Here is an 11,127-nt window from a genome sequence, read left to right as displayed (position 1 = left end):
GATCTATGTATTCATATCCTTACCATATTGGTATTGTGTAATTCCCTATATAAAGGGCTCCTATCAATGAATAAGATGATGACTCTCTTGCTATCTCTTTGTCTCTACACTTTATACTTCATCACACATAAGCAATTAATAAAATGGTGTTATTGAAAATTAAAGCTTTCAATTTCATTATTATATGACTTATTAAATATTGTGTAATAGAAATGGAAATAAATTACTAATTTAATTATAATATCAACCAAACACCTATATGAAATACAAAAACCTTTTCCATTTCATATCAGTATCATTTCTCTATCTTGACATTCGTGTTAACCAAACTGGGCCTCATAGTTTGGCTAGAATGATTCATTGATTCTCAATCATGATTACATATACGAGTAGTAGTGGAATTCTACGAGGAAACTATATTTACAATACCTATACAATCAAGGAATATAATAGGAAAAGATATTCACACCTAATAACATTAATCCTAATATAGATGATACATAAAATCATCTTTTTAACACAATTCATGAACGAAGTTCCCAAATCCAAGCTAGATGTATACAAACGAGTTCAATGTAACGATTTGAGGGCTTCACAATCCTCAGCGACTCCACAGAAGGTTGTCACAATTATCTGTTATGCCCTAAGTCGAAATCGTGTAAAGATCAAGTAGTAATTCAGGATTTCCTTTTGCTTTCTCACGACTCTATTCGGACTAACAATTTCGTTTTCTTACCAGGTTGTGCACTGCACATGGAATCCAAATTGAAGTTTCGTCCTCGGCCCAAGACACCTCAGGCAAACGATAACGTGAGATGGTGACATTCAGGCGTAGGCCCTATAAAATCATGTATCCTTTAAAAAAAAATAAAAAATATACCTGCTGATAAACCTAATTTTGACCTAGTCGGCCACATGACTTGTTGTAATTAGTGGGGGTGGGCGCGGCCGTGTGTGTGAGTGTGGTGCGGGTTATGGCTCAAACTTAATCTAATCCACTTAATACGGGTCACCAAATCTTAAAACCAGATTAACATTACGAAAAACCCAAACCCCATGTCCGGGTGATCCCATTTCCAGTTTAATTTTGGTGTGGTTTTAGATTGGGTCTAAATTTTACTTAGCCTAATGACTAGGGCCAAATATAACATCAAAATCAGGGCAAAAAATTGGATAAGCTTGTTGCTGTATTATGAATTTTTTAATTCCCTTAAGTAATAATCCTATACTAGCAAATTTCATTAACACAAGAAAATGAGCACCATCTAGGGATTAGGGCATTTTATGTTGGATAAAATATTGTATAGTCCTTGTGGTTTAAAGTCGACATCTGTTTAGTCCTTATGATTTTATTTTAATCTGAATAGTCCTTAAAGTCACGATTTTTCATCCAAATAATCCTTATGATTTTATTTAATCTGAATAGTCCTTAAAGTCATGATTTTTCATCAAAATAGTCCTTATGACCTTTAACTGAGAAAATTGTCGGAAGGACTATTTGGATGAAAAGTCATGACTTTAAGGACCATTCAGATTAAAATAAAACCATAAGGACTATTTAGATGAAAAATTGAGACTTTAAGGACTATTCATATTAAAATAAACCACAAGGACTAAACAGATGTCGACTTCAAACCACAAGGGCTAAACAAATTTCAATTCTTTATGTTTTGGTTTTTTTTTGTATTGAATAAAGAATATATTAGATAAAGAAGCCTCTAGGACATCCACAATTTACATTGTCAAAAGGATGGCATTTGCAGCCTCTGTTAGAACCCTATTGGTCCAAGATTGATCACTATTACAAGAGTTGCCAAGGTTAGCTAGAGTATCAACTACAAAGTTAGCTTTCTGGAACATATGTTTAAAAGAGATTGATTCAAAATGAACCGATAGAGCTTTGATATCATGAATAATCTTCCGAAGTCTCTAAGGAGGGGTACAACTACCATTGACAACATCAATTATGAGCTTTGAGTCACCTTCGACCTCAAGTCTTCGAAACCTCTTTCTTTGGTGCAAGCCAAACCATCTCTGAGTGTTATAGCTTCCACTACCGGTGCTGTAGAGAGTCTCAGATTCTTTGCATTTGCACACAGTGGAGCACTAGCATGATCTCTAATAACAAAACCACCACCACCAGAGTTGTGATGGACTGAACCATCAAAGTTAATTTTAATAGAATTAGGTGAAGGAGGATTCTACACTATGGTGAAAGAGGGATTTTGTAACACCTGGAATATTTGACTTGCTTAATTTGAGGTCGTTTGGTAAATAGTTTGTCGATCGATAGTATTAAAATGTGCTCGAGGAGATTTTAAGAAATTTGTATTATGTCAAGTCTATGATTTGAGAGCTGGATATTAAAGTGTACGACGAGTTAATAGGAATTTTTGTGAAAATTTCAAGCTATTTTATGTTAAATTCTGAAGTTTGGAAAGTTTAGAAAGTCAGTTAAATAAAATAGAAATTTCAGTGGTGCAATCAGAGTCGTACAATTAAATAACCGATGCCACCTAAATTAAAGACGGTGGAGCTTTATGTAAGGGAACTTGGTCAATTTCGTCATAACCGCCTCAACCTCTCCCTCTTTCGATGCAGAACGCCGACCATGACGCTACCTCACCAACCGGTAACTTTTCGACGGCGTACAACCATCAACCGGACCGCTTTGGTTGCTTCGACCGGCGACCGTAGGAGGAGGAACGACGCCGAGAAGCTCTGAGTTTCTCTGGCGATTTCTGCAATTCCCGGCAACTCCGTCCACCAATTTGACTGCATGTGGTAAGAATCTTACTCCTCTTGTCTCCTTCTACACGTCTGTCTTATTTACTTTGGGACTCGATCAAGCTTTCACTATGTTGCACTTTAGGATTTTCCGGTTTTGGTGATGCTAGCGATACCGACGGACTCTTCCGACGCTTTCTAGGTTGCTTGCTAATTGAATGGCGATCAATCCTTCAAGCTTTGTAAGTCTGGGTAAGTGATTATGCTATTAGAGGTGTTCTGGGTCTTTCTGCTATGCTGGCACCAGCATCTGTGTTGGTTGTTTTGGGTTTGTTTGAACCAACTTGGGTTCACTTTGATGGATTGATGTTAAATTTAGGTTTCTATGTGTTTGTTCACAGAAATTAGTAAGGTGGTGGAGAGAAGGCAACGTTCCTAGCTACTGTGTTTATCGTTGGAAAGCAAATTAGGAACTTGGTTCCTGAATTGATAAAAAGGCAAGTTGAAATGCTTTTGGTTTGTGTTTGTAATTTCTGGAATTGCTTGGTATTGTCTAAATGACTCAGTGTTATGAGAAATGAGAAAATTGGGGTTTTACGTCATGAAGGAATGGAGTGTGTTATTAATAGATGATTGATTGACTGCTTGAGATTTAGTTGATGACGTGATCACCTCCATATCTAAGTCTTATTGTACAAGTAGGTGGGTGGTACTGAACTAGTTTGGATAATGGAAATTGGGTATTATAGGGTGGTGCTTTCGGCTCTCTTTGGGACAGCTTTGGTCCACTTATTTGGCTTGAATTTGAGAGTGAAGTCTGGTTTATGTTGTAGTTCAGATTTTGACGAAGAGGTGAATATGGAGAATCGGACCAGCTGCCTTGTTCAATTATGGATGCAGAGAGTAAACTAAGAAGCTTACTTTGAATGATTTGATAAAAGGGTGCATTGAGCTACTTGTACGTTAAAGTTTTTGGTTTGGGTGCTTTGTTACTACCCTTGTGTTATCAAGTTTGATTTCGGTTATTGAATATATAAAGGGAAGATGTTAAGTTACTGATGTGTAGACTATGATCAGAGGCTTAATATGATTCTCGTTTTCTTATATAAGCTAGACTTAATTGATGGGATGATTTTAAAGTCATATGTGAGGCCTTGAAATGGCTGTATTGGTAGATAGGAATTAATACGTGTGAAGTAAGCATCCTAAAGTTGGGATGTTTTACGAATTGGTTACTGAGTATGATGTGGTGGTGGACTAAGTCTTGGGTTGAATTGAGATATTGATCTAATATTGATGTCTTTGGGTGTCCATAGTAAACTAACCACATTGCTATGTGACTTGTATAAAACGTGAATTGGAAATAAAAGTATACACATGTTTTGTGTGATGTTAATTTCAAGTTATGGTTCAGGCATTGGAACCAAATGTGGAATTGGTTGTGAAATTGGTCATACGGTCAATGATACTTGGTTAAACCAGGAATTGTTGATTTCACGATTAATTGTCGTGAGTGCTTATGCTTATTTAAATTTACCATATATATATTTGTTGAGATGACGTCAGCGGAGGGTTACTGTTCTTCAGAACAGTTTCCTTTGACTCCTTTCTCCGGGTCGCCACTTGAAGCTTCCAGAGTTATCTCAAAATTTCGCTTCTCATTTTATCCAATGATGGAACCCAGCCACCCTTTCTCTCGCTAGCCGCCTCCTGAAGTTCCAAAGCATCTCGACATCTTCTCCTTTTTTCCTCCCTTTATCCGTCTGCTCTCTCTTTCTCTGCCTCAGAAAAGATGGTGGCTTCCGTTCCCTCTCTTTGTCTTTGGTTTGGTTTTGTGATCGATTTCTATTTGTTAGGAGGATTATTATCAAGCTCGGAATCTGCTGATGATGACGGAACTTGCTTGGATCTATTGTCGACGTCCTCCTTCCTTCCTTCAGCCGCCGCTTCTCTTACCTCCGGTTCCCTCTCCCTCCTCACCGCCTCCCTCTTCTTCCTCCTTACCCCAGATCTGGTCTCACGACCACCCCATCCACTATCCCTTTTTGTTTTTGAATTAGAATCATCCTTATTTTTATTCCTTAATCTCATTCTTCTTTTGTAACTGCTTCTGGATATGTCCTCAGCTTGACCTCTTTAACCTGTGTAGGAACAAGTGGTTCTCATTTCTGTTCGCATTGATAGGTAAAAATGGGTTTGGTTTCCAGGACGGCTCTCCCAATCAAAGGGAAATTGTTCTGTTACGTGAATATGCTGCAAAGAGTCCTTTTACAATCTCTAAGGTATGGATTATTCTCTGCTATTTCTTTTTGTCTTGGTCAGTAAATGGGGAGGCTACAGTAAATTAGTGTTAAGTTGATGAGGTATTTCTGTTTGTTATTGTTCTCAACAGATAACCAAACATATTGAAGATATGTGTTACAAAGAGCTAGGAATTGAGCATGTCAAATTCATCAATATTGTTGCAGAGGCCTACAACAAGTTACTTTACCTCTGTAAGTGTGACCTTTTTCCTTTTCCATTACCTTAACAATGTAAAATCTATCATTCTAAATAAAACAATGTCAATTCTACTGGTCAATCTGTTTGGGAGGACAAATGGTGTATTTGGATATATTGATAGATACGTTTCCTATTGTGGTTTGGTTTAGTAGAGGATCTAATTAATAAGGATGAAAATTTTGTGCTAGAACAGTGTATGAGATTGGGAAAAGAATTCCCTAAATGACATGGGTATTAAATATTGACGTCTCAAAAGTAGCGAGGACATAATCTTCTATTTAAATCCGATCTTTGTTGAATTTTAGCCAACTGCATCAAATCTTTGCATTTGAACTGGGTTTTGCGGAATCCAGTTCAGACTCGAGCAAGAGCAAGGCCTATCATGTTAACTTACCATTTATTGATCAATAAACTTAGTCCAGTCCATGTATAGTTATTATCATGTTAATCAAATTTTATTGCATTTATATAAATGAATGGTCTCATAAAATCAAATAAGATGGATCTTCTTATTTCCAGATGGGGAAGTTATGGAAACCAAATCTGGAAGCTGGAGGAAGGTAAAGGGCTAGAGCTATGATGGAGAAGTTATAGAAACTGTAAGAGCTATATATTGACAAAAATTGTATGTTAAACACAAAATTTAGGCCCCGTTAATCAGATTACAGAGTAGGTATGCTAAAATTATGTGTTTCTACTCTTCTTTTACCATTATATACTAATTTTGATTCATAACTTTGTGCTCATATCCACAACTTTGTTACACTCTTTGCAATCTATGTACACAAACTGCAGTATCCCATAATGTGAAAGTTGATTTAGCTTTAACAGTGGTTTTTGTGTTGTGTCTGTTGCAGCCATTCTTCACTTGAATTAGACAAAATGCCATTTGTGTTGTCATGAGTGTTGTTGTGCTAGAGTTCATTGCAGGTTAGTTAATAATTAGTTTTTCCTAATTAAGTATAAATTGTTCATTTGATTAGTATCATATATGTTCTTCAGTAATCCTTTTATTAAAGGACTTGGCAGTACATAATGCAACAAGAATTGGCATTAAAACAAAGACTAATTGATGTTCTAGATTTTAGTTTGGTGATGTTTTGTCTTGTTGAGTTTTCAATTATAGTGGTCACTAGAGTATTAACTTTTTTTTTACAGTATTAACTGTTCGTGAATTTGTAAGTCTAATAATTTGTCAAAGCAAATAATAATGCCTTGAAGTCTCTCAATTTTTTTTGTAAAATTATGACCTTTTGATTCATATGATGATCCACCATTTCTGTAGTATACTCTGTTAGCTAGGATTGTCAAGAAGAGGTATGGGTACCATCCTCTGTTCGTACAGTTAAGGAAAATCAAATTTTGCAATTCTAACTAATGAAGGATCCGAATAATGTAAAATTACATTTGAGTTTGCTCCCTTCTTTTTTGAGAATTGTGAACTAATAAAGGACCAAGAGGTTACATTACACTGTCATCATGCCTAGAGCCCCAATTTGATTTCATCTTATTCACATGGTGTTGTGAAACTTGGATTTTTCACACCTGATTATATATGAAGTTATTCTTAATGAGAAATTTGCTTTCTGTTGCGAATCTCTCCTCTCTATTGAGGATTATATAACAAATTGTAGTGATGCCTGCATGTTTTCTCAGTGTAGAAGAACATTTGAGGAGGCTGCAACATTCTTAATCAAGGTCATGTGCTGCTATGATGGAGATGATAAGACAGAGAGCGATAAACAATTTTGGGTATAATTTACCATATAAGATTGAAACTATATATTTGCTTTCCAATCACTGTTGCATGAATCATTTGCTATATGTCATGTATATAGCACTAATATCAGTATTCACAATAAAGTAACAAGTAAAAATATCAATCTCGAGTAGTTCACACTAATACCGCGGCAAAGCGTGGGCACTTCGACTAGTAAGTTATTAATTATTGAAATGTCAGACGTCAGGGACTCCAACTACTCGAGGAGCGGAAGGCTTGAGATTCTAGGAGTTCGTGAGGAAAGCCACGGATTCCAGGTAGGGCTTTTATTGTTTTATAAAATGTTAAATGCATATATGAGATTGCATGATTGGTTATCAATAAAAATGGTAATCGGTGTTATGAGATTTTGATGGCTTGAGAGAGAGTGGGGCATAGTGACTTCCTTGGGCTTCGATACCCTAAACCTCCGGAGGGGCTATATGGACTGAAGAGTGTCTGACATCCTTTGAGGTGACACTGCTTCTAGGCGATATGACGTAAGTGGACACTCTCATATATAGTGAGGTAAGTTGGATAGTGGGTCCAGAAGAGGACCGGCCATCAGGTATAGATTTATGGCACCACATTTATTTGAAAATGAAATATTCTTTTCAAATGTTTGTCGTTCATTATAAATTTGTTTTAAGTATATTTTCATACTGGGCAGCCCATATCATTTATTGGTTTTCAAACTTAGTGAAGGGTAAAGTTCCTTGAGCAGCGAGGACGAAAGCTCACCCCTACAACAGTTTTGGTTGCAGGTACTGTGCACTGGGACGGGATAGTGGCAAGGAGTTGGGTGTGCATATTTATGGTCGGTAATTTGGTTTCTATTCCTGTACTTGAGTTACAGATTCTATTCTGCTGGTCTTGTTATATCACTTGTGATTCTATTCCTTGAAGTTTGTTAATTATTGGCCATTCCTTGCATCAAAATTTATTTGAGGAGAGAGTCAAATCTTGTTATGAGTTTTGTCTTGTGATACTGTCATAAGAATTTATATTCTTTTAAATTTGTATTTCTTAGTATCCCTTGTGTCAGGTCTTGGGGGAATAAGAACACTTACAGAAAAATAAAGATTTTACACCTCAAAATGTTTTTACTTGTTTTTCTTTAATGTTTCCTTACATTAATTGCCTTGCGTTTCCCCTTTGAGACTCGCGGCACTGTGACGTGCCTATACTGAGGAGGTGCAGTTTGGGGCATTACAGAAAATGGTATCAGAGCATAGATTGTCCGATTTCTTCCATTTTTATTTACTACCTCATATGTTTAGTGATACTTAGTATCCTTAGACTGATGGTCCAACCGCGGCGGATTCATTAGCATTATATGCTTGGGATGCTAGGTTTTTATTTATTATGTGGGGTAGTTGTCATCGTTTCATTTATGGATCGTCAATTGGGATGCTAGGTTTTTATTTATTATGTGGGGGTAGTTGTCATCGTTTCATTTATGGATGGTCAAGTGTCAATTGATTTGTATTTGTTAGGTTCGTTTGATTCATGTTTGGATGATTGATATATTTCTAGCGAATTTGGTTTCTTAAATGTTGTGTTGTTATTTAGTCTTGGTGTTTGCTTCTTGTTTTGAAATTTTATTATCTGGTTTATTAAATTGTCCTATAGACTCGGTGGCTACACATTTTGTTTGTTATGATATTTTCAAGTCTAACTAGTATTTGTGATTATATTTTGATTTATTGAAATTGTACGAGTCTTGCCACCCAAAACTCCTCCACAGTGCACAGACCTCGGCAATGAAGTGGGCCCAGTATGAGGTAAATGTAAAAGAAACAAGGTATGTGAACGACAAACGTTGAGTTTCATTAAATATTATGGACTAGAAATAAGTTGAAAGTTGCTTTGGCTTATCTTGTAGCTACCATTTGGGACTAATTATCAAGTCTGAGTATTGTTAATATTGAAATATTGTTCTTTATCCTTGTTGTTGGCTAATGAGGAAAATTCCTAAGAGAAGGAATGAGATGTGGATCTCGAGGTGGTTGATTCCACGGATTAAGATTCCGTTTGGAAGTTGTTGTAGAAGTGGAACTTGATGGGTAGGAACCTAAAGTGGTTGCCTAGGCTTTATAAGATTCGAGCGACCCCGTTGTTTCCACTTGTGCGTTATGGTGACGACGTTGTGATTGGCGCATAGCCTTCAGATGGAGCATGTGGCCAGCATTTGCGCGTTGCTCAAGGGTTAGCGCGAGAGTCAAAAAGATTTGTGGCATCTCACTTATATGTAGAGTACGTGACTTGCTACTACAGCGAGTCGGAAGACCTTAGATTCTTTGAGGTGACTACTAGGGCAACGTAATGACCGAGGAGTAAACTATTTTCTGTAACGCCCCAAATTGCACCTCCTCAGTATAGGCACGTCACAGTGCCGCGAGTCTTAAAGGAGAAACGCAAGGCAGTTAGTGTTTCTTTAACTGCCTTGCATTTCTCCTTTGAGACTCGCGGCACTGTGACGTGCCTATACTGAGGGGGTGCAGTTTGGGGCGTTACAGATTTTGAGTTTTATCCCCTTCACCTACACTGCCAATATGGAGCATTTCATTCAAGAGGCTATTTTTTTCAACGTCAGCATTTATACACTAGAACACCGAAACCCACCTTGCTTTGAACCAGGACCAGATCTCCTTCTCTGTTGTCGTGTGTGGGCTCTAGTTCCCGTGTCTGTAGTGGCGTCACCTGCCAACTCCGGTTCACGCGATGACATCAGTCGTTAAGACAATCTCAGACTAGCTTATTCTTATCGACGTTCTAATTCAATGATCTCTAGATCATGACTCCTATCCACCCCTTTCACCACCAGATCTTGTTGGGCATAGTCATATATCTCTATCCAAAATGGTACTCCAAACAGTATTGCAAAGATGAGGTAATATCTGAATCTGTACGTGAAGATTTTTCTGATGAGAGCTTTCCGACTTCTTGTCTCTTTATGTTTTCTTTCTTTCCCCAATGTTGATGTCAACAAACAAAGGGGGACGTATGGCGGGTCGCATAGGTAACGTGTGGTGCGAGTGTTGCACCTAAGGTTTTCTCATTGCTCTAAGGTCTCGGAGTGGCTCTTTGAAAAGGAGAGAGCAGGTTGCCACGTGGCAGCATCTGGTTTGCCAAAAATAAGAAAGGAAATGGGTGTGCACGTGAAGATGGCGACATGGCGTGATGCAGATATGCATCCTTAATTAACCAACAAAGCTTAATTAATCATTTAATTGATTAATTATTATACTCTTCCAAAGCAACGGAAGCAATTAGAGGAGAGGTGCACAAGCTGTAAGCCATCAAGTTCATCGGTGAAGTAAGATATCCTGTACGTAGTCATGGTTCTAAAGAAAGCAACATGACAATGGAGGATGTCGAGGACTTTACAAACCTCGATCAATAGAGTGGGGCCTATGGATAGCCCATCATTCAATTCTCTCTCGGCCCAATCATTCAATTCTCTCAAAGACATATATGGTTTTGTAGTCAAGGCAATTTTGTCATTTTCAAACTATCATCTTGTATCAATTTATGTATTTATGTCTTGTTGAACCTTGTAAAATGTGAATCGATTCAAATACATTTCTTATGCACTAATGGGTGCTATATTGGATTTACAATGTCAAAAATGCCCCTATAATGTACCCCACTGCCATATAAAAGAGAATGGTAGTTTTGACTTTTCGCTAACTAAACTCAACTACACAAAATGTATCTATTCTGTAGATCTCATTCTCAATCTCCACAATCACCATTCTCACCTCTCACAATTCCTCACAATGCATTATGCATATCAATTGAATATCAATACTCGTATTTTAATATCAAACACATGCTTTTAAATGAAAAACGATAACATCGATCACATAAATCACCAATATCAAATGTTTTTAAAAAAAAAACAATAATATCCAAGAGTTAATCACTAAATGGCTCACAATTCACTGATTTCAATAATAATCTAATTATCATTATGAAAGAAAGGTTCCTCAAGAGACCCTACCTGAAATCCGAGTGTTAGTTCTGACATCAAACAAAATTAGTAACTCAGCAACACGCTTTCTGAAATCTTTATCCTTCTGCTTCTGGAATCCTGTGACTCGCATTTGATCCTCGTACTAAATCCTCTTTCCGAG

General features: G+C 37.2%; 1 non-coding gene across 1 annotated transcript; it reads left to right on the top strand.

Annotated features, from left to right (window-relative positions):
- Positions 1-2,532: 2,532 nt before the first annotated feature.
- LOC101294212 lies at positions 2,533-7,230 on the top strand. Its single transcript, XR_183772.1, has 9 exons — positions 2,533-2,784; positions 2,873-2,979; positions 3,129-3,224; positions 4,877-5,009; positions 5,120-5,222; positions 5,749-5,828; positions 6,087-6,159; positions 6,886-6,981; positions 7,197-7,230. It is a non-coding gene; the product is annotated as an uncharacterized LOC101294212 (transcript).
- The last annotated feature ends 3,897 nt before the right edge of the window (positions 7,231-11,127 follow it).

The sequence above is a fragment of the Fragaria vesca genome, linkage group LG1 (assembly GCF_000184155.1).
Source record: "Fragaria vesca subsp. vesca linkage group LG1, FraVesHawaii_1.0, whole genome shotgun sequence".
NCBI classification, from domain to species: Eukaryota; Viridiplantae; Streptophyta; class Magnoliopsida; order Rosales; family Rosaceae; genus Fragaria; species Fragaria vesca.
The sequence above is the reverse complement of the archived record's forward strand: the minus strand, read 5'-3'. Positions and strand labels throughout refer to the sequence as shown.